The sequence below is a fragment of the Silene latifolia genome, chromosome Y (genome assembly GCF_048544455.1).
Source record: "Silene latifolia isolate original U9 population chromosome Y, ASM4854445v1, whole genome shotgun sequence".
Lineage (NCBI taxonomy): Eukaryota > Viridiplantae > Streptophyta > Magnoliopsida > Caryophyllales > Caryophyllaceae > Silene > Silene latifolia.
This window is the reverse complement of record NC_133538.1, coordinates 88,864,956-88,885,043: the sequence shown is the minus strand read 5'-3', so window position 1 is coordinate 88,885,043 and position 20,088 is coordinate 88,864,956. Positions and strand designations below refer to the sequence as shown.

The window sequence follows — 20,088 nt, the reverse complement described above, 5'->3', positions numbered from 1 at the left end:
TTGCTTGTTGTGATTTCAACTTATGCACATGTTATGTTTGATGAAATGCGAGCCTATGAATCCTTACATTTTTTACCCATCACTTATCTTTTCAATGAGACTTGTAAGTTTATACACCAACTCGAGTCTCATTAGACCATGCATATAGTTGGATAGGAAGGACTAAGTCGACTTGTAAGTGTTGTAAAATCTAATCGATTCGGCTCCGGGACCCAAACCTTCTTAGGGATTGTAAGCTTATACACCAACTCGTACCCATCACAACAATAAGTGCTTGCATCTAGTAGAGAACATGTTTGTATGATCAACTCCCATGAATCCCCTATGAACCCATGACACCCTAGTGCTATTAATCAATTGTTTACATCTTATTTTAATCACCTTGTTTGTTTTTTATTACCTTGCTTTTATATTGTTGATTAGTTTAGTTGATCTCCTATCTCAACCCAAATTGTGACACCCTAAGACAACCATTTGCAATTGAAAATCCTACATCAATACCCGTCCCTTGGGATCTGACCTTTACTTACCTCTTTGCTAAGAGTAGTTTGTGAAGTTATAAATATTGTTTTGGTTAGGTAGCTTTTGATGACGAATTTTAACCGACGCCAAAAATGGCGCCGTTGTCGGGGACGGTGTTAACTTGATTTGATTTTCATTAATTGTTTTTAGTTGTATCTTTCTTTACCTTGGGGAAGTCAATCTCCTCAAGGTTGTTCTAATTATTTTCGAGTTGTTTGATATTTTGCATGTCTAGGAGATCACAAGGTAATCTTTTACCTATTGATCTTGAAATTGAAAGAACTTTGACCAACAATAGAAGACTTGCTAGAGGTACTTTAAGAGGTATTGGAGAAATTGTGGACATTCAACCAAATAACATTGAGTTTACCAACCCTTTTGCAAGAGAAGGAGAGTATAACCCAATACAAAACCCACCACAAAATCAACCCACAATGCCTAAATTCTCATCACATTCCGTACCAACCGAGGAGAACCTACCAAATGGTACTCCTACACCACAACATTTAACCGGTAATTTCATTACCAAATCCGCATTCATAAAACTAGTTGAGAGAATTCAATTTGGGGGGATGCCTAGTGAAGACCCTCACTCACATATGGAAACTTTTTGTGACTATTGTGATGCGATTTCTCAAACCGGAGTTACTCAAGACCAAATCCGATGGGTCTTATTTCCGTTTTCTTTTATTGGTACCGCGAAACAATGGTTGAAAAGCCTAGACAAGGCTACTCTTGGTATTGATTCTTGGAAGAAATTGGCACTTGCTTTCTACAAGAAATTCTATCCTCCGGAAAAGACTAACATGTTGAGAGCCCAAATCACCGGGTTCAAACAAAGGGATGAGGAATCTTTGTACGAAGCATGGGAGAGATTCAAGGACACTTGTCGTTCTTGTCCACACCATGGACTTAGCGAGTGGTTCCTTGTGCAATAATTTTGGAATGGTCTATATGAAGACTCCCGAAACATTCTCAATATGGGATCCCATGGTATGTTTACCGAAGTTAATGACAATCAAACATGGAACAAAATTGAAGAAATGGCGGTCCATAACTCACAATATAGTAGGCCTCGGAAGGCTACTAGAGGAGGAAAGCATGAGGTGGATTCCATTACTCAATTGAGTGCTCAACTAAGTGCTCACATTGACACCATTAATTTGAAGTTTGAGAAGGCCATGGATAAACTTGAAGAGGCCTACAAATCACCCAAGCAACATGTTAATGCTATGGTAGCATCATCATCAATTCCAAGTGGAGTATGTGAGAGTTGTGGAACTTTGGGACATGACCAAAGTGAATGTAGGGGAACAAGTGAACAAGTGAATGCTTTTCAAGCATACAAGAGTGGCACCTCTTATTCCAACTATTACAATGAGAATACCAAATTCCATCCCAATCTTTTATACAAAAGCCAAAATGTTCAAAACCCTCAACCAACATACACCCCACCTCCAATGAGGAACCAAGCTCAAAGACCCTTTTACCAAAGCCAACCTTATCAAAATCAACTTACAATCAATCCAATGACCAAGGCTTTGATGTTCAAAAAGCGGTCCTCCAAATGCAAAAGAACCAACAAGAATTCTTCACTCAAATGCAAAAAGATAGCCAAGCAAAAGATATTACCATCAACAACATACTAGCTCACACAAAGATGTTAGAAACCCAAATGTCTCAATTAGCATCTTCTAGCTCCCAAAGACAAAAGGGGCAATTACCACCTCAAGGTAATCCCCCAAGACATGAGTCGGTGAGTGTCATCCATTTGAGGAGTGGTACAAGGTATGAAGGGCCAAAGAAGCAAATTGATGAAGATGTTGTGAATTCTAGTGACAAGGAAAGAGTTGAAAACTCTAAGGAAGAAGAAGAACCAACCACCATTCAAGAAGTTTCAAAGAAGAAGAATGAAGAGAAGGCTAAGGAGAAAGAGCCTGTTGTGATTAGATTTCCATTCCCAAGTCGTCAAGCTAAGCCTAAGTTTGATGAACAACTTGGAAAATTCATGGAGGTTGTGAAGAACTTAGAAGTCTCAATTCCATTCACGGAATTAATCAATCATGTTCCGGCCTATGCGAAATACATGAAAGATATTCTTACAAAGAAGAAATCCATCCGGACGTTAGAGACTAATGCATTCGCTAAAGTGACTAGTGTCATCCTACAAGGGAGTTCACCTCCAAAACTCAAAGATGCGGGAAGTTTCTCTATTCCATGAACCATTGGCGACACTAAAATCAACACAGGATTATGTGACCTTGGAGCAAGTGTGAGTGTCATGCCATACTCGGTGTGCAAAAATCTAGGAATGGAAGAACTCAAGTGCACTAATATCATGCTTCAAATGGCGGATCTATCGACGAAGACACCTTTAGGGGTATGGGAGGATGTGCCCGTAAGAATTGGCAACTTCTTCATCCCGGTGGACTTTGTTATTGTTGACATAGAGGAAGATTCCAACATTCCTATCATTTTAGGAAGACCTTCTTACATACCGCGGGAGCAGTGATTGATGTGAAACATACTTTTGTCCTTAATTCTTCAATTTTATGACTATTTATGCATCAATTTCTCTAATTCTATTTTCCTCCACCCGAGTATCTAATTTGAGTAGTCGTTAATAAATATGCAGCTAATTGGTATTCATCAATAATTTTGGTTCGACGTAGTTACTGCGATTAACAACTTCTACACTGCTCTTGGCTCTCCCGGTCTTCCGAGCTGGATTGGTGTCGGTGGAGATCCATGTGGTGAAGCTTGGCAAGGAGTTCAATGTGACACCGCAAATAACACAATTTCAATGTAAGTGCCAGTCTTCTTTTTAATTCAACAATATGTCACTTACACCTACGGTTCTCATTTGTATTTACATGACAGAAGTCTTATTGCCGCTAATTTAGGAGGTGAACTTGGTGATGGCCTAGGTTCATTTTCATCTATCCAATCAATGTAAGCTTCTTTCTTCTTTATCCGTATTACGATCAACACAGCCATGTAGCCTTACTTTTTCTTTAAGGCATCTACCTTTCGTCACCGTATATTGCTGAGTCCTTGCACTGTCCATTTCTACAGTGATTTAAGCAACACACATATTGGTGGGAGTGTTCCAGCAAATTTACTAGAGTATTAAGTATATGTTGATAAGCGATGATGATGAGCGATGACTTTGATTATCTCAATAAGCTTCTTCTCATCGATGATGGCGGTACTTCGTTTGTTTTCTTTGTGTTTCGACCTTCCTCACATTCCCAAAGTGCAGTTTATGCCATTCCATTTAACAGCTGTCCGAATATTTTTTTTGGTCGGTGGGAACCCAATCCGTGGGATTCACCCACAACGACCGTCACTGCCGCCTCTTATGGACAAACTTGAACACCTTTTCCGAGCTAGACAAGGTCAGAGCAATTTTTCTCTTTAATTTATAACAATTATTTATCTGGGTATTTGATTCTTGTTGATAGCAAGTTCCTTGATTTTTTCAAAGTTAAGTTCTCGTGTTTTAAAATTGTTATCTATCTTTGAATGTTTAACCATGTTCAAATTTGAGTTTGTAGTTGATTGTTTGGCTTGATTGAATTAATTTGCCCTTTCAATGGTGTTCATTTGTTCAATATATCAAAGTTCAATTTCCATATTTAGGTTTCTGCTACTATGATTACGGAGATGCAGAGGAGATCGGATTACCAGAGCCCAACCGGAAAAAAAAGGTGAGGTGATTGCAGTATTCATAGATTCCCTATTTTGAATTTTTGCACATGGTCACACTGTTCCCCTATGTTCTGGCTTCTGTGCTCTATAAATAACACCTCTTTGAGCACTCCTGAGTTCAAATGCAGCTTAACTCGCCCTCTTTACAAATTAGTATTTAAAAAACAAAACCTTTCCAACCACTTGACTGAACTTGAGTGAAAGCGAGGTTCCTCCTTGATAAATGCTTCTTTCTGCTGCTTTTATAGGTGTAACAAAAACCCAGCCATTTCAGAACCTCTTACTTAATTGCCAGACACACCAGGGGAGATTTTAAAAACTGACCTGGTAATGGAAGGCGGCGGTGAAGGTCTCGGGCGGACAAGCAGGTAGGAAGTTTCAAGCTAGCCGAATACATAATTCGAGCAGTAGGAGTATCCTGACAAGTGACAAGGAAAGATAAAGAGGAAGACCAAAGCACTATGGACAGTGTGATTCAGTCCAACTTTCTAAGACCTGTGCGGAGAAGCCCATAACACAGAAGGCCTTGCGAAAAGGAAAGGCCCAAGTAACAAAGAGCCCAATACGCCGCCCGCTAAATGCCTTGAGTCTCGATCATATACTTTTATGTTAGAGATTAATCTCAACAAAAATTAGTAATAAGTGATATTGAGTAATACTCGGTTTCATCCCAATTATACATGGGTGTGCTGATGTTAATTCGCAATTGAGTTATCAATGTTTCAGAGGTTATACTGACCGGATATTGAGGTGATACTCGGATGTTATTGTCACTATTAACAAGATTAAGTCGCAACAATCGATTCTATGACCAAAATCAAGATGCAACACTATGCATGGTACCATTTCTAATACGTGTAAGAAACTGTACATCAAAGTCAATATATACATCCCACTACTGACGTCACAAGTTTGTTTAAATGTTAGGGTTTGGATTAAATTTTTTGAGATTGTTTGATTTTAGTTGCCCTCTATTAATTGTAGTTTTATAGTTTTATTTGTTGCAAGGTGTTATTTTGATTTTATTTGAAGGGTTTTAACTTGGATTTATGATTTATGATTGCAGTTAGGTTTGAGGGCTATGAAATTCAGATGAGGAAGGTTTGAAGGGTCGTCGTAAAACGGCTCTGTCTTGTTCAAGAACTCAATTCTCACCCATCCTCTTATTTGTTCGACTCATTGTCAGAATGATCTCGGTCTTTTTACTGCTAATACTGTCGCGGTATGCCTACTGTTAACTATTGATAATAATGAGTAGCATTGTATTGGAGTAAAAGAGATGATCAGAGGTTGTGTATTTGACAATGTAGGGGGCATGTGCTGGTGCTAGACAATTAGAAGTTACAATTAATGGAGTTGGAGAGCGGGCGGGAAATGCTTCACTTGAGGAGGTCTGTTTTTAATCCATAATGTTACTAAAGAATTTTGTTTGCTGCTTTGGGCTATAGTGCTAATCGTAATCTGCTGTCCTGAAAATGAGGTTGTCATGACATCAAAGTGCCGTGGCCAATCATTGGGTGGTTTGCACACTGGGATTCAAACAGAACATATAGTCAAGGCCAGCAAGATGGTATAAGCTGCTTTTTTAGACGAAGGTATTATTCGCTTTTGTGTATTAAGATAGCTAGACTATTACTCCCTCCCTCCCAATCATTTGTTTACGTTTTTAGTCTGTGTAAACACAATTGAGACAGAGGTAGTATAAGCTTCTGGGTATTGAGATAACTAGAAATATAAGCTTCTGGGTATTGAAGATGGATAAGGGAAGAAGGATAAGGTTAGCTTGATGTCGTCGTTATTTGGGTGTTATCGTGTTTCTATGTTCATGTTATGCAACTTTGAGTTAAGTTGCTTTATTTAGTGGTTTTGTCGATTGAGTGACTGACTGTTACAAACTTTTTCAGTGCAATCTTGATTTTTTGCCCTATAAGTCCATAAACCTTTAGAAAAAACCCAGTAGTGTTTGTCAGGCATGTTCCCGTGAGATACTAGAGCTTGTTGGATTTGATGCCTTGAGAAAAGGCAATTCCACTTTTTACTTTGTTTTGTATCCCACATCGGTGGTGAACAACAAAGTTGTGGGATTTATATATCCCTTTGTCCTTTGTATGGATAAGAGAATGGACCAAGGTGGGTTTTGTTGTGTTTGTTGGGCCTGTGGGTTTGGGTCCAACACACACGCGCGCGCGCGCGCCGGCCCGGCTCGGGCTCGGGCTCGGGTAGAGCCCCTGCGGGGCGGGCCAAAGGCCCTCTTTTACCTTTTTGGTCCTGTGTGTGTGTCTTTGTCCAGGTTCATCTGGACTTGTGTAACAGTCCAGTCTGGTAGTGGGAGAGAGTCTTACTCCCACTATTCCGGGTTGAAGGCTGTGTTTTAGGAGATCGTTTTTCCTCCTAAAACCGTCTGTATTTTCCTATAAATACAGCACCAGTCCCCTGCAGATAAACACACAATTACACACACTTCCTCTTTTCTTTCTCTTTCTCTCTTCAAAATTTCTGGGTACAGATTCGATCGATTCCAGTCCGTCGATTTCGAGTGGGCGATTCGAAGGGCGCGAGAGTGTAATCCTTGGGAACTACCGGTCATTGCTGATCGCCACCACGGTCGTACCGGAATAATAGTTTTCAAGGCAGTGGTTCCGCACCGCGTCACTACCTTTCATATTCGGTATTTCTGGTCCTTCTCTAGTTACTGCTTCTATTTTTCCAACAATTTGAAAACTATTATTGTTGCAGTAGCTATGTCTGTTATCTCGAAAATTGTTCCTGAATTAGCGAAACTAGAGTCGTTGGATGGTCACAACTATAAGCGTTGGTCCCAAAAATTATTGATGTATTTTGAGCAGTTAGAAATTGATTATGTGTTATTTGCTGACCCGCCTAAACCTATCACCCCTACTGATGTTGAGACGACCCCTCCTGCTGCTAAGGATGTTAAGTCTAATGAAGAGGACATTGCAAAATTTGTTAAAGACAACAAAAGCGCTAGGTGGCACATCTTTGAATAATATGACAAACACCTTGTTCGACTTATTTGCTGTGAATAAGTCTGCTAAGTTTATTTGGGAGTCTTTAGAAACTAAATATGGGGCTGATGATGCGGGGAAAAAGAAGTATGTTGTGGGAAAATGGTTGGGATTTCAAATGGCTGACGGGAAACCTATCATGGATCAAGTCCATGTTTATGAAAACTTATGTGCTGATGTCGTTAATGAGGGCATGAAACTTGATGATATTTTCGTAGCTAATGTTCTGCTAGAGAAATTCCCTCCCTCCTGGTCTGATTACCGAAACCAACTTAAGCATAAAAAGAAAGACCTATCCCTTAAAGAACTTATGGGACATATGAGGACCGAGGAGGCTAATCGCCTTAAAGACCTTCCTGCTAGTCAATCTGTGACTATTCCTGCTGTTGCTGCTGTTAAAGCTAATTTGGTTGAGTCTGGTGGTCCGTCTAATGCTGAGAAATATAAGGGTAAGGGTAAGGCCAAGGTTGGTCAGGGTAAGAACCAGGGTCCTGCTAAGAAGAATGGTCCAGGGAAGCATACCAAACCGGTTCCTAAGATTCAGAAAGCTGCTAAGGGCCCTATTGTCTGCTATGTGTGCGGAAAAGCTGGTCACAAAGCCTACCAATGTTCTGAGAAGAAATCTGCTGAGGCCAATGTTCTTTGTGATGATGATGTTATTGCATTTGTGGTTGTGGAAGCTAATCCGGTGGGTAATGTTCTTTGAATGGGTCTTGAATCGGAGCTTCGAGACACCTATGTCGATAGGAGTTTATTTCCGAGTTCGAGGAAGTTGCGATGGGGAATGCGTCTACATGGGTAATTCTTCATCGCAAAGATCATGCAAAGGCAAGATCTTTCTCAAACTCACCTCGGGGAAAACACTTGCTCTCAGTAATGTTTTATTTGTACCCTCATTGCGTCGAAACCTTGTGTCTGGTGCCTTGCTAAACAAAGCTGGTTTGAAACTTGTTTTTGAGGCTGACAAGGTGGTAATGTCGCGTAATGGGGAATTTGTGGGCAAGGGTTATCTTTCTGGGGGTCTTTTTGTATTGAACTCTGATTCTGCTATTAATAATATTGCATCTTCTTCTGCTTATATCGCTGAGTCAATTGATGTTTGGCATGGTAGATTAGGTCATGTGAATGTGGATTACATTAAAAAACTTAGAACTATGAGCCTAATTCCGAGTTTGACGAGTCAAGAATTCTCTAAATGTGCTAGCTGTGTTGAGGCTAAGTTTACAAAGAAGCCTAGTAAACCTGTGACTACTAGGAACACGAGTCTTCTTGAGTTAATTCACACCGACCTAGCCGACTTCAAAAATGTTGCAAGTAGAGGTGGCAAGAATTATTATGTCACGTTTATAGATGATTGTTCTAGATACACCCGTGTCTATTTGCTTAAGACTAAAGATGAAGCTGAACACTCTTTTATAAACTTTAAGAATGAAGTTGAGAACCAACTTGACAGAAAAATTAAAAGGGTAAGGTCTGATAGAGGTGGTGAGTATAAATCCAGTTATCTAGCCGACTTTTGTGCTGCAAACGGTTTAATACATGAGACTAGTCCACCTTACTTACCCCAATCCAATGGTGTAGCTGAACGTAAAAATAGAACCTTAAAAGAAATGATGAATGCTATGCTTTTAAGTTCTGGCCTATCTGACGATATGTGGGGGGAAGCAATTCTTTCAGCTTGTCACATTCTTAACCGTGTACCTCATAAGAAAATTGACAAGACACCCTACGAGATTTGGAAGGGCTATCCTCCTAACCTGAGCTTCCTTAGGGTATGGGGGTGTTTAGCTAAAGTGGGCTTACCTGATTTTAGGAGACCTACCGTTGGACCTAAGACCTATGATTGTGTGTTTATAGGTTATGCTCAAAATAGCTCTGCTTATAGATTCATGTCTTTGAGTGACCGTTCTATATCTGAGGCTAGAGATGCCGAATTCTTTGAGCATGTTTTTCCTTTTCAGAAAACTTTTGTACCATCTCCTAGTTTATCTGTTGCATCTCCTGATTTGTCTTCACATGCTAGTGGTAGTAGCACTTCTATTGATGTTCCTGTTGAACCTAGAAGAAGTAAAAGACCTAGATGCCCAAAGAACTTTGGTGATGATTATGATACAACTATGTTGTCTGAACTAGGATACACTGTCTGTGCTAGTGATGAGTTTGTTTCAGCCTTTTTAATAGAAGATGACCCAAAAACCTATAGTGAGGCAATGAAATCCATTGATGCTAATTTTTGGAAAGATGCTATTAAAAGTGAACTTGACTCTATTGTGTCAAATCAGACTTGGGAGTTGACTGATTTACCTAAAGGTAGTAAACCCATTACAAGTAAATGGATCTTTAAAAAGAAAATGAGACCTGACGGTACAATAGAGAGGTTCAAAGCTAGACTTGTAGTTAGAGGCTTTACACAAAAGAAGGGTATTGATTACTTTGATACTTACTCTCCTGTGACCAAAATTTCGACTATTAGGACTCTTGTCGCCTTAGCTGCTATTCATAACCTTGTTATACATCAGATGGATGTTAAAACTGCCTTTTTGAATGGTGAACTAAGGGAAGAGATCTACATGTCTCAACCTGAAGGTTTTGTGATTGAGGGTCAAGAGAGTAAAGTGTGTAAACTGAACAAGTCACTCTATGGACTGAAACAAGCACCTAAACAGTGGTATGAGAAATTTAACAACACTTTGATAAGTAATGGCTATGTGGTTAACAATTCTGATTCATGTGTTTATTCAAAAGTAATAGAATCTGATTGTGTGCTTATATGCCTTTATGTTGATGACATGTTAATACTTGGTAATAATTTAGAGGTGATAATTAGAACCAAAGAATTTCTGTCATCACATTTTGAGATGAAGGACTTAGGAGAAGCTGATGTTATCCTAGGAGTTAAGATCATCCGAAACCCCAATGGAATCTGTCTAAGTCAATCTCATTATGTTGAAAAAGTGTTGAAAAAGTTTAACTGCTTTGATGATGTGCCTGCTAGAACACCCTATGATCCTAGTGTAGCATTATGTAAAAACTTGGGCAAGAGTGTTTCCCAAGAAGAGTATGCTAAAATCCTAGGTAGTGTGATGTTTTTAATGAACTGTACTCGACCAGATATTGCTTATGCAGTTAGTAGACTGAGTCGTTATACACATAACCCTAGCAATGAACACTGGAATGCTCTTCGTCGTTTACTAAAATACCTAAAAGGAACAGTTGACTTATGTTTGCATTATAGTAAATTTCTCTTTGTGTTAGAGGGATATTGTGATGCGAATCGGGTTGCGGTAACGATGAGATCTGTTCTACTAGTGGTTATGTCTTTACCATGGGTGGAGGTGCTATATCGTGGAAGTCTTCAAAACAGACTTGTATTGCACGCTCTACCATGGAATCTGAGTTCATAGCTCTTGAGTTGGCAGGACAAGAGGCTGAATGGTTGAAAAACCTTTTAGCTGATATACCAGTGTGGGGCGGACGGCTAACACCGGTCTCCCTGCACTGTGACTCGCAGGCTGCTATTGGTGTTGCAAAGAATAGTGTCTATAATGCGAAAAAGAGACACATGCGAATAAGGCACGCTGCAGTTAAACAACTCCTTGAGAACGGAGTGATTACTGTGGACTATGTGAAGTCCGAAAGTAATCTTGCCGATCCCTTTACTAAGGGGCTGACTAAGAGATTAGTCGTTGACACGTCGAGGGGAATGGGGCTTAGGTCCTTAAGTCAAGATTGATATCTGACTAGGTCCAAAGTTTCTATTCCTATGGCGTAGTATGATTCATAGCCTTTATGGTGGTGCTTTTGAGACGCACTTGATGAATTATACACCAGGTTGGACTTATATCCTTAATGGCTCGTGTGAGAAGTGCTACTGGGAAGCACTTGAGCCACCTACGTAGTTGTGATGATCCCAAGACCATGAGAAGTCTTGTGAACACATCTATTAGTACCAAGGTAACGCATAAGCTCTAAAGAGCGCGTTGCACTCTGAAATCGCGGAACGATCAAATTTGAAGGTATGATATGTGTTGTGGGGGGTATCGACTGAAGCTCAGTTAGGAATTCAAATCGCAAGATATTCTCTCGCTGTAAGTAAGTCGTTTCCTCACTTCACTAAAGTGTCAATTCAAATCGAAAGATATTGATACCTAAGTATCCAATCCTTCCTTTACTCAGAAATTTCTTTCCTTTTCTCTTAGCCATCTGTGGGGGATTGTTGGATTTGATGCCTTGAGAAAAGGCAATTCCACTTTTTACTTTGTTTTGTATCCCACATCGGTGGTGAACAACAAAGTTGTGGGATTTATATATCCCTTTGTCCTTTGTATGGATAAGAGAATGGACCAAGGTGGGTTTTGTTGTGTTTGTTGGGCCTGTGGGTTTGGGTCCAACACACACGCGCGCCGGCCCGGCTCGAGCTCGGGCTCGGGTTTGGGTTTGGGTTTGGGTAGAGCCCCTGCGGGGCGGGCCAAAGGCCCACTTTTACCTTTTTGGTCCTGTGTGTGTGTCTTTGTCCAGGTTCATCTGGACTTGTGTAACAGTCCAGTCAACCAGTCTGGTAGTGGGAGAGAGTCTTACTCCCACTATTCAGGGTTGAAGGCTGTGTTTTAGGAGATCGTTTTTCCTCCTAAAACCGTCTGTATTTTCCTATAAATACAGCACCAGTCCCCTGCAGATAAACACACAATTACACACACTTCCTCTTTTCTTTCTCTTTCTCTCTTCAAAATTTCTGGGTACAGTTCTGATCAGTTCCAGGTCCGTCAGTTTCGAGTGGGCGATTCTGAAGGGCAGCAGTAGTGTAATCCTTGGGGAACTACCGGTCATTGCTGATCGCCACCACGGTCGTACCGGAATAATAGTTTTCAAGGCAGTGGTTCCGCACCGCGTCACTACCTTTCATATTCGGTATTTCTGGTCCTTCTCTAGTTACTGCTTCTATTTTTCCAACAGAGCTCATTTCTGAGTAGGTAGCCCCTAATTCACCCCTTCATTTATTTCCTCCTCTCATAAACACCGTTGTTGACAACTGAACTTTCAAGAGGAGGAGACTCATCTACAGGTTGATGGATTAATCTCTTGTCTGATTGATAAGTAACTACAATTGTGCAATTTTGATATAGCCACTGAGAAGTAATATATTTGTATATGCTATGAGCTTATTTTTGGATGCAAGTCGTTCCATTCAAAAGTTATTTGGGTTTATCTGATTACGCAGGGAGGAGAGGTGAATCTTGGATGCAAGACATTGAAGGAGAAAAGTGAAGAATACAATAAGAAGGATGCTCAATTTTACAGCAAAATGTTCTCCAAGCTACTGTAGTTCATGGCACCTGTTGAAAAAGGAGTATTCAGCTTCATTTTATGTCCTTCTCATGGGATGCAGGCTAGGAAATGTAAAAGAGCAAACTCAAGTTTGACAGTCACTTCTCCCTTTATTGTCAACAAGAGTAAGAATAAAATGCTGAATGATGACCATCTTGATCTAAATTCTGTCCAGTTTTGGTGCTTGGATTCATTGAATGCAAGATTAAACAGACAAAGCTTAATCAGATGGAGTAGGTATTATATGTTACTCAATTCATTGTCTGATCGATATTCTCATGGGTACAAGATCTCGTGGAATCTATGGAAATTTATGTTAGCATTAATTGTGTATCACATATTCGTGACTATCGTATTCATATAGAAGAACATTGGTTAAACCTTTGACATTAGTTAGTATCCCATATTCATTTTGAGGACCTCCACCTTTGAAATTCCGAGTTTTATGCGAACGGGAGTCAGAACCATAGAGGAATTAGATTTTAAGATTTGGTCTTTCATATATTTGTTTCCAATGCCTCTTGCTAAGTATACTTGCTATTTTTGTTCCAAGTTTTGTAGTAAATTCAATTAAGCTTTAACAATTGAACTGAACTTTGTTTTTATACAGGTTTGTTGTTGATGACAACAAATGCTACTTGGAGATTAACTACACCTTACATCCGCGAGGACTGGTAAGAATAGCAGTATGAATAGCAGTCTCGAAAGCTGGTGATTGGGGCTTTCTCAAGTAGCTTATTAGTTCCATGTTACATTGAGATTGGCCTCTTCTCATGTCATTATTTTTGTCCCGTGGTTTGTTTACATCCTTTTCCCAGTGTGTATTCCGTGATTTTGATGAGCCCATTGTGGTGAATCTTATTAAATTTTGTGGGAATGGGAATCGTCAATGGACCAAGTAGTTTTGATGATTTAATCGTATTAAAGTGTAGTCCAAATGGATTGTAATGGATCGACCACGCCCTCGATGAATGTGGATCTAACTTTTGGTCTGAATGCTCTAAAGTCCAAATGAAATTTTTGGTCTGAATGTGACCCTAAGAAATGGTCCCAAAAAAAGCATTCTCAATTAGGAGCTATGTGATACTTTATATAATCGTTGACGTTTCACAAATCACAAAAGCTATTAAGAGTGAAGAGAGCCTAACTCTTCGAATATTATATTCTGTGTGAACGTCATTTCTCAAGTCCAAAATATCCACAAGTTATAAAATATAGAACCCAATAACCAAGCGATGACAAGTGAGATGCTGATTTATATAGAGGAATGATAAGTTCACAATGAGATGCAACATGGTGAAGCCTATGAACCAAATTACCTGCCAAAATCCTTAGTCGATTAACATTATGTACATCACTAAACTCACATGACACTCTCACGGGAAGGGAGGGGGAGGAGAAAGCAGAAGATGTGAAGTAGTAGTACGAGGAAAGTGAGAGGAGGAGTACTATGAAAGCAAGTGGAGGGCTGGAGGCGAAGGGGAAATGAAAGATATATAAGAGGATGAGGGCATGGAAAGTATAGGGGAGGCCGGAGGAAGGGAAAAGGGAATGAGAGGGACCACGAAGATGAAACAGGCAGGCAGTATAGGATGCGGCGACGTTGGGAGTGAAAACGAGGAAGACAAGGGACATGGAGGGGAGATGGATAGTAAAGGGGGAAGAGGAGAAGTATGTAGGGGTACTGGGAGAAGGGCAAGTAGTATGACGTAAAATGGGAGCGGGAGAGGAGGTGGATGAGGACACGAGAACGTTGGAGATAAAATAGAGACAGAAAGAAGAAGACTAGAGAGATGTGAAGGAATAATCGAAAAAGGAGGAGGAGGAGGAAGGGGTAAGAGGAGAAGGCCGAGTAGTATGAGAAGAAAAGGGAGGAGTAGTAATACGAAGAGAAGTAATTATAACGGAAAATTTTAAAAATTATAAGAAAACTCGGTTAAAAAAAATTATTAAACTTTTCGGACTTTCTTTTCGTTAATGTAAAATGGAAGTTATAGGAGGAAGGAGAAAGGGAATGAGGAGGACTACGACTCTACGAGGATGAAAATGGGGAGCTGGTTTAGGATGCGGCGATGTTGGAGAGAAAAAGGAGAGAGAAGAAGGAGGACAAAGGTTAGGGAGAGGAACGTGGGGAAGAAGAAGGAGGAAGAGTAAAGGGGAGAAGGGCGAGTAGTACGTATGAGGAGAAATAGAAAGAGGAGGAACATGAATAGGAAGGAAAATGATTATAATTAAACTATAAAAAAAATCTCAAAAAAATGATAATTAGTCTACCTACTTGAAGAACGAGTTCTACAATTATACTCTTTATTTTTCCAGATTTTCTGAAATATACTCCATTTTTTTTTTGCAGTGCTCATACATCCGTTTTGTAGTAAAACAAACTATGTATTCTCTAAAGACCGAGTTCTAGAATTATGTGTAGTTGAACTAGGTCAATTATGTATATTTATGGTACTTCCGGAGTTAAGACATACTAATGTCTTATGGTTTATCAAAAACATGTTTATTTGAGCGGTGCGTGTTTATAAACCTACGTTTTGAGTGAAGATGTTTTTAAATTTATGAAAAAACCATGTTTAAGAATATCTATGTATAGTTGGACAGATTTTGGTAAACGTGTTTACTTACTTCGTAAGCTACAACATAATACTAATGTCTTATGTATTTCATGTAATTGTGTTATTTAACAATTAACTATCTAAACAAAAGATGTAGTTATATTCGTATATTAGTGCTCAACAAAAGTTAAATACGAATTATTTACGAATGATTCTACTTTGGATTGCCAAAACAATATAACAAAAGTTTCATTATGATCAACACTCAACATGTACAAACAACCAAACCAAATAAAGATACGCTAACATGCACATGAAACGTCAACGATCAAAATATCTTGGGGGAACGGGCGCGAAGCACGGTGCAACCAAATTCTCTGAAACTATGAAATGCCCGAAGGTATAAGGGGGTAGGAAGGGAAAAGGGATTGTGGTAGAAAAAGAGAGTAAGGGGAAAGTAGAGGTAGAGAGAGGGAAATGAAAGGATACAAACGATAAAAGGAAAGGGAAAGGGAAAGGCGTGGAGGAGATATAGGAAAATACACTTCTGAAAACCAGAATGTTGAGGGCTAATATAAGATCAGGAGTTGGTGTCCTTTTTTATTAAGATAAGTGATAAGTTGGTGTCCTTTTTATAGACATAGCCCTCAACATTCAGGAGTTGGTTTTTTTTATAACTTAAGGCTAATATAAGATCAGGAGTTACGCAAGTGATTCAGAATATGTAAATTGTAGTTGCTATATTTAGACTTGCTGTTTTAACTATTCTTCATGAATTACATAGTGCTCTACTTATTTATACCTAAAACCAGTTTTCGTAACTTGTATGACAATTACCTATTTGTGTAATCTTCGTTTAACAAAATTGTGTTAAAGCTAATAAATATGGTTTCTTTGTTTAACTATATACATTGCAATCCATAATACTCTATCATGTGTTTATGCTATTATGATTTCTAAGCCTATACACTTCTTATCTCATATAGATTTTCAGAAAATACTTTCAATGTAATCGGCCTTAAAAGGGTATACGAAGTCAAACGAAACTAAGAATGTCCCCTGTCCAGACTTCAAACATATTTTTTAAAAATATATTTATCAAGTCGAATATATTATACATGCAAAACTATCTTGGGGCACCGTGCGCATCGCGCACGGTGCAACCTAAACTACTACGAATTAGGGTTTCTGATTGTAAGATAGGGCTTATGGGTTCAATTTTGGGTTTGTTGTGCTCTTATTGTGGAGAATTACCTATTTCTGTACTATTCGATTAACAAAAATGTGTTCAAGCTAATAAATATGATTTCTTTATTTGCCCATATACATTGCAATCCATAGTACTCTACCATCTGTTTATGCTATTATGATTTAGAGGCCTATACGCTTTTTAGCGCATATAGATTTTTTGTAAAATGCATACAATGTAATTGGCAATAAAAGGCTATACGAAGTCAAACGAAACTAAAAATGTCATGTGTCCAAAATTCACAAATATTTTTTATAAATATATTTATCAAGTCGATCTATTATACATGCAAAACTATCTTGGGGTGCAACCAACTAGTGATTATAAATATGAGGCATTCTTGGAACTTAGGTATGAACCCAACATCTTTTGCGTCTCTTAAATAAGATGTTTTGACTTTTGATCATATCTAAATAAATGATTAGACATAAGATGTAAATATTAAGACCCTATAACCATTTGTTTGTTACTAAGTTAATTATCCCCTTGCAACGCACGAGCATCCAAACTAGTAATATATATATATATATATATATATATATATATATATATATATATATATATATATATAGAATCAGGATCCTGTATGAACTAAATTACATTGCGAACCGTACAAACTAATATAAACAATTCAATTACGTAATCTTAGGCTCAAATAACATATCCAATTCACTTTATACCACACTTTTTTCCTTGTCCTTTCTTCTATCCTTACCACGCAGCAACTAGCCATCCACCATAGTTACCTACGCTTCACCAGAGTTACCGCCGTCGCCATCAGAGATTCGGCAACCATAGTCGTCGGCCTCACGTTATCTTTATAGCGTTTGACAGAATTCGGCATCTCATCTTTCCAATTTCCTTCTCACGTGGAGCCTGCGCCTTCCACGACTCCCACCGGCATCGACACCATCGTGCCGTTAGTCTCCGGTCATCAAAGAATGTTTCTGGATCAGAATTTTCCGACTAGGTCATAGGTAGGATTATTTTTAAATTATTGTTCCTTTTGTAGATTTAAAGGGTCGACTGGATTGGCCATAGTCGTTAGATCTGGGTCATTTATTGCTGTTTGGTGCGTGGTGGCGTCGGACTGTTGTGGGTTGTTTCTTCGTTGTGGTTAGTGTGCGTGATCCCGTGATGTATTATCATAGTTCATTGCATCGAAGAAATGGGGCCGGTCTTTGTGATGTGAAAAAATGGAGCACTGTTGGTGGTGGTTAGCGGTTATGGTCGGAAGAGGGAGTCTGCTCGTGATGGTTTGGCAACTGCTGGCGGCGTTGATGTGGTCATCGCAGGGGCAATGGTGATTGTGGGGCGGTGGTGGGGGTGGTAGCGGGTGGCGGTTGGGTGGTCGTGGTTTATGGTTGAGGGTTGGATACACAAATTACGAAACCCGGATACACATGTTATTACTACCGGACACACAAACGATTTGTGTATCTGGTATTAATATCATGTATATCCGGTAGTAGTTCTATATGTATCCGAGGTAGCAATATGGGGTATCTTGGTAGCTGGTACGATTCACACCATAAGCTCAGAATGTAAAACCTCCTTGATTTGGTCGCAGAGGCAAGAGACCCTTCTTGTCAAAGTTAATTAACGCTCTTGTGGCCTTGTAGGGTTGAAATTTTGTATTACGCTATCAGAAACTGGATAAAAGCCACATTTTAACTCCTAAGTGAGGCGTTATAAGCGTGATTAATTCCATTCACATAGACCTTTTTCTATACATATTTATGTATTCATATTGTCTTGTATATGATTTTTCAGAAGCATTTTCAAACCTTATGTATTGGGTTTAGTTGCTCAGACCAATGCTTGTTCTTTTTTTCCATGATAAGGCTAAATCACAGGCATTGTCTTACTCAAACCTTCACTCTAAACCTCAGAATTCTGTTGTCACAAAGATTAGATGTCATGCGTGTTTGTGCAATTGGTGCAGACCAAGACCAAGAGATGAGAATGTGCTAATGGCTTTTGAGGCGAGTTAGTTGTAGATAAACAAAAATTTAGAATTTAGTTGATTGAACAGGTTGATGGCAGGGTGTAGTTGCTAAATAATCTTAATTAAGATCACCAGGTTTAGCACTGCTAGTTAGAATTTAGTTATATTTGATGCACCTATCATTAGAGAATAACTTACAGATGCACGTATCATCAGAGAATAATTTAGTCCAATTTGATGCACCTATCATCAGACAATAACTTCTGGTTCACCAAAAAACAAATAATTAATTTAGAAAACTACAAAATAAATCCCGGGTGTCTCCCTTATTGTTGGCTAAAATTTTGAGCACCACTAGTTGAATCAAGCTTTGAATGTTCCATTCAAGTCTCATGACCTTTGGGAAATAGACCTTGTAAACCCACATGGATGGTCCATACACCATAGACATTATATCAGACGATAACACTGAAATTAGAAGATTGATGTTAAGCAATTATAGTGGTGGATTCAAATGTAGCTAAAACAAAATACTATTGAGTAAATTATGGCACACGGTAGTAATTTCACTTATTTTATTCCCCATCAGATCAGATGCACTTCATCAACGATACTAAACGCATATGGGCGCGAGAATGCTCAGTCGTCGTTATGACTCATAAAGTTTGGCATCCATTTGCGAATGACTCGTAAATAATTAAACCAAACAATTGCAAACGGTTTCTCCAATATCATAAACGACTGAGTACTCCCGCCCATATGCGTTTAACCTAAGTCGATGCCAAAATTTACGAGTTATGGACAAAAATACAGACTATTCAGTCGATGAAGTCAAGGGTACAGAATGTAAAGAACCAAACTTAATGATCGCTAAGCTATGGGCATCAATACAACAACAACAACATTACCATAGTTCCTCAATGGCTCCCGCAAATTGCGGGGTAAGGGGGGTCAGATGTACGCAGCCTTACCCTTGTGTTAGAAACAAAAAGATGCTGTTTCCGAATGACCCAAGATGAAAATTGCGTCGAGAACTGCATCGAAGGACTGCTACATCACAAGAGAAAGAAGCGCAGCCACTTTAGTAAACCATTTTGCTTTACTCCATCAATAAAAGATGAAAATTAAGAATACCTGTCAACATGAACCAATCAAAAAACCAAAATTTCCTATTAAAACGCCATGAAGTATGAACTATGAATCATTGAACAAAATTTAATTAATTTTCGGCAGTTTTGAAGGTCATCGAAAGTGATACTCTTGATTCATGAAGGAAGTTCAAAACCTGTCAACATGAAACTATATTCCTGCCTTCCATTACACGTGAAAGCACAGATTGCAAAATGAGACCATATAATTAGCAATTACTGTGATGATTACACATAAAACAAATTGATAACATCAAAATGAGCCATAAAGGAACTCCAACACTTCAGCAACAAGTCTGTTTCCATACTTGGTCCCATAATTTATTGAACAAATGATACATCAGATTAATTTCAGTTGGCCGTAGCCCATACACGGTGCGGACTTTTTGGAAACTTGCCTGATCTCTGACCAAAATCATTGGCTGTTGTGGTATTCTCATAATTCTACCAAGTTAAGTGACTGAAATTGGCCTTTTTGACAACTTATAGCTAATATTATGGCAAGAAAATCAATTGTCAAACACTCCGACTCACCTTTCATGTATGCTTGGCCAAGAGTACTGTAACCAGAGTATTCCTGTTTATAATTATTTGAAAA

The 20,088-nt window shown here is 39.0% G+C and overlaps 1 long non-coding RNA gene and 1 other non-coding gene across 2 annotated transcripts; one reads left to right on the top strand and one right to left on the bottom strand.

The window, feature by feature from the left end:
- Positions 1-1,328: 1,328 nt before the first annotated feature.
- On the bottom strand, positions 1,329-1,435 carry LOC141635709 (small nucleolar RNA R71). Its single transcript, XR_012540376.1, has one exon. It is a non-coding gene; the product is annotated as a small nucleolar RNA R71 (small nucleolar RNA).
- A 1,712-nt stretch (positions 1,436-3,147) lies between these two features.
- On the top strand, positions 3,148-13,123 carry LOC141634386 (uncharacterized). Its single transcript, XR_012539113.1, has 8 exons — positions 3,148-3,327; positions 3,403-3,474; positions 3,598-3,920; positions 4,165-4,232; positions 4,482-5,090; positions 5,300-5,455; positions 5,544-5,828; positions 12,478-13,123. It is a non-coding gene; the product is annotated as an uncharacterized LOC141634386 (long non-coding RNA).
- The last annotated feature ends 6,965 nt before the right edge of the window (positions 13,124-20,088 follow it).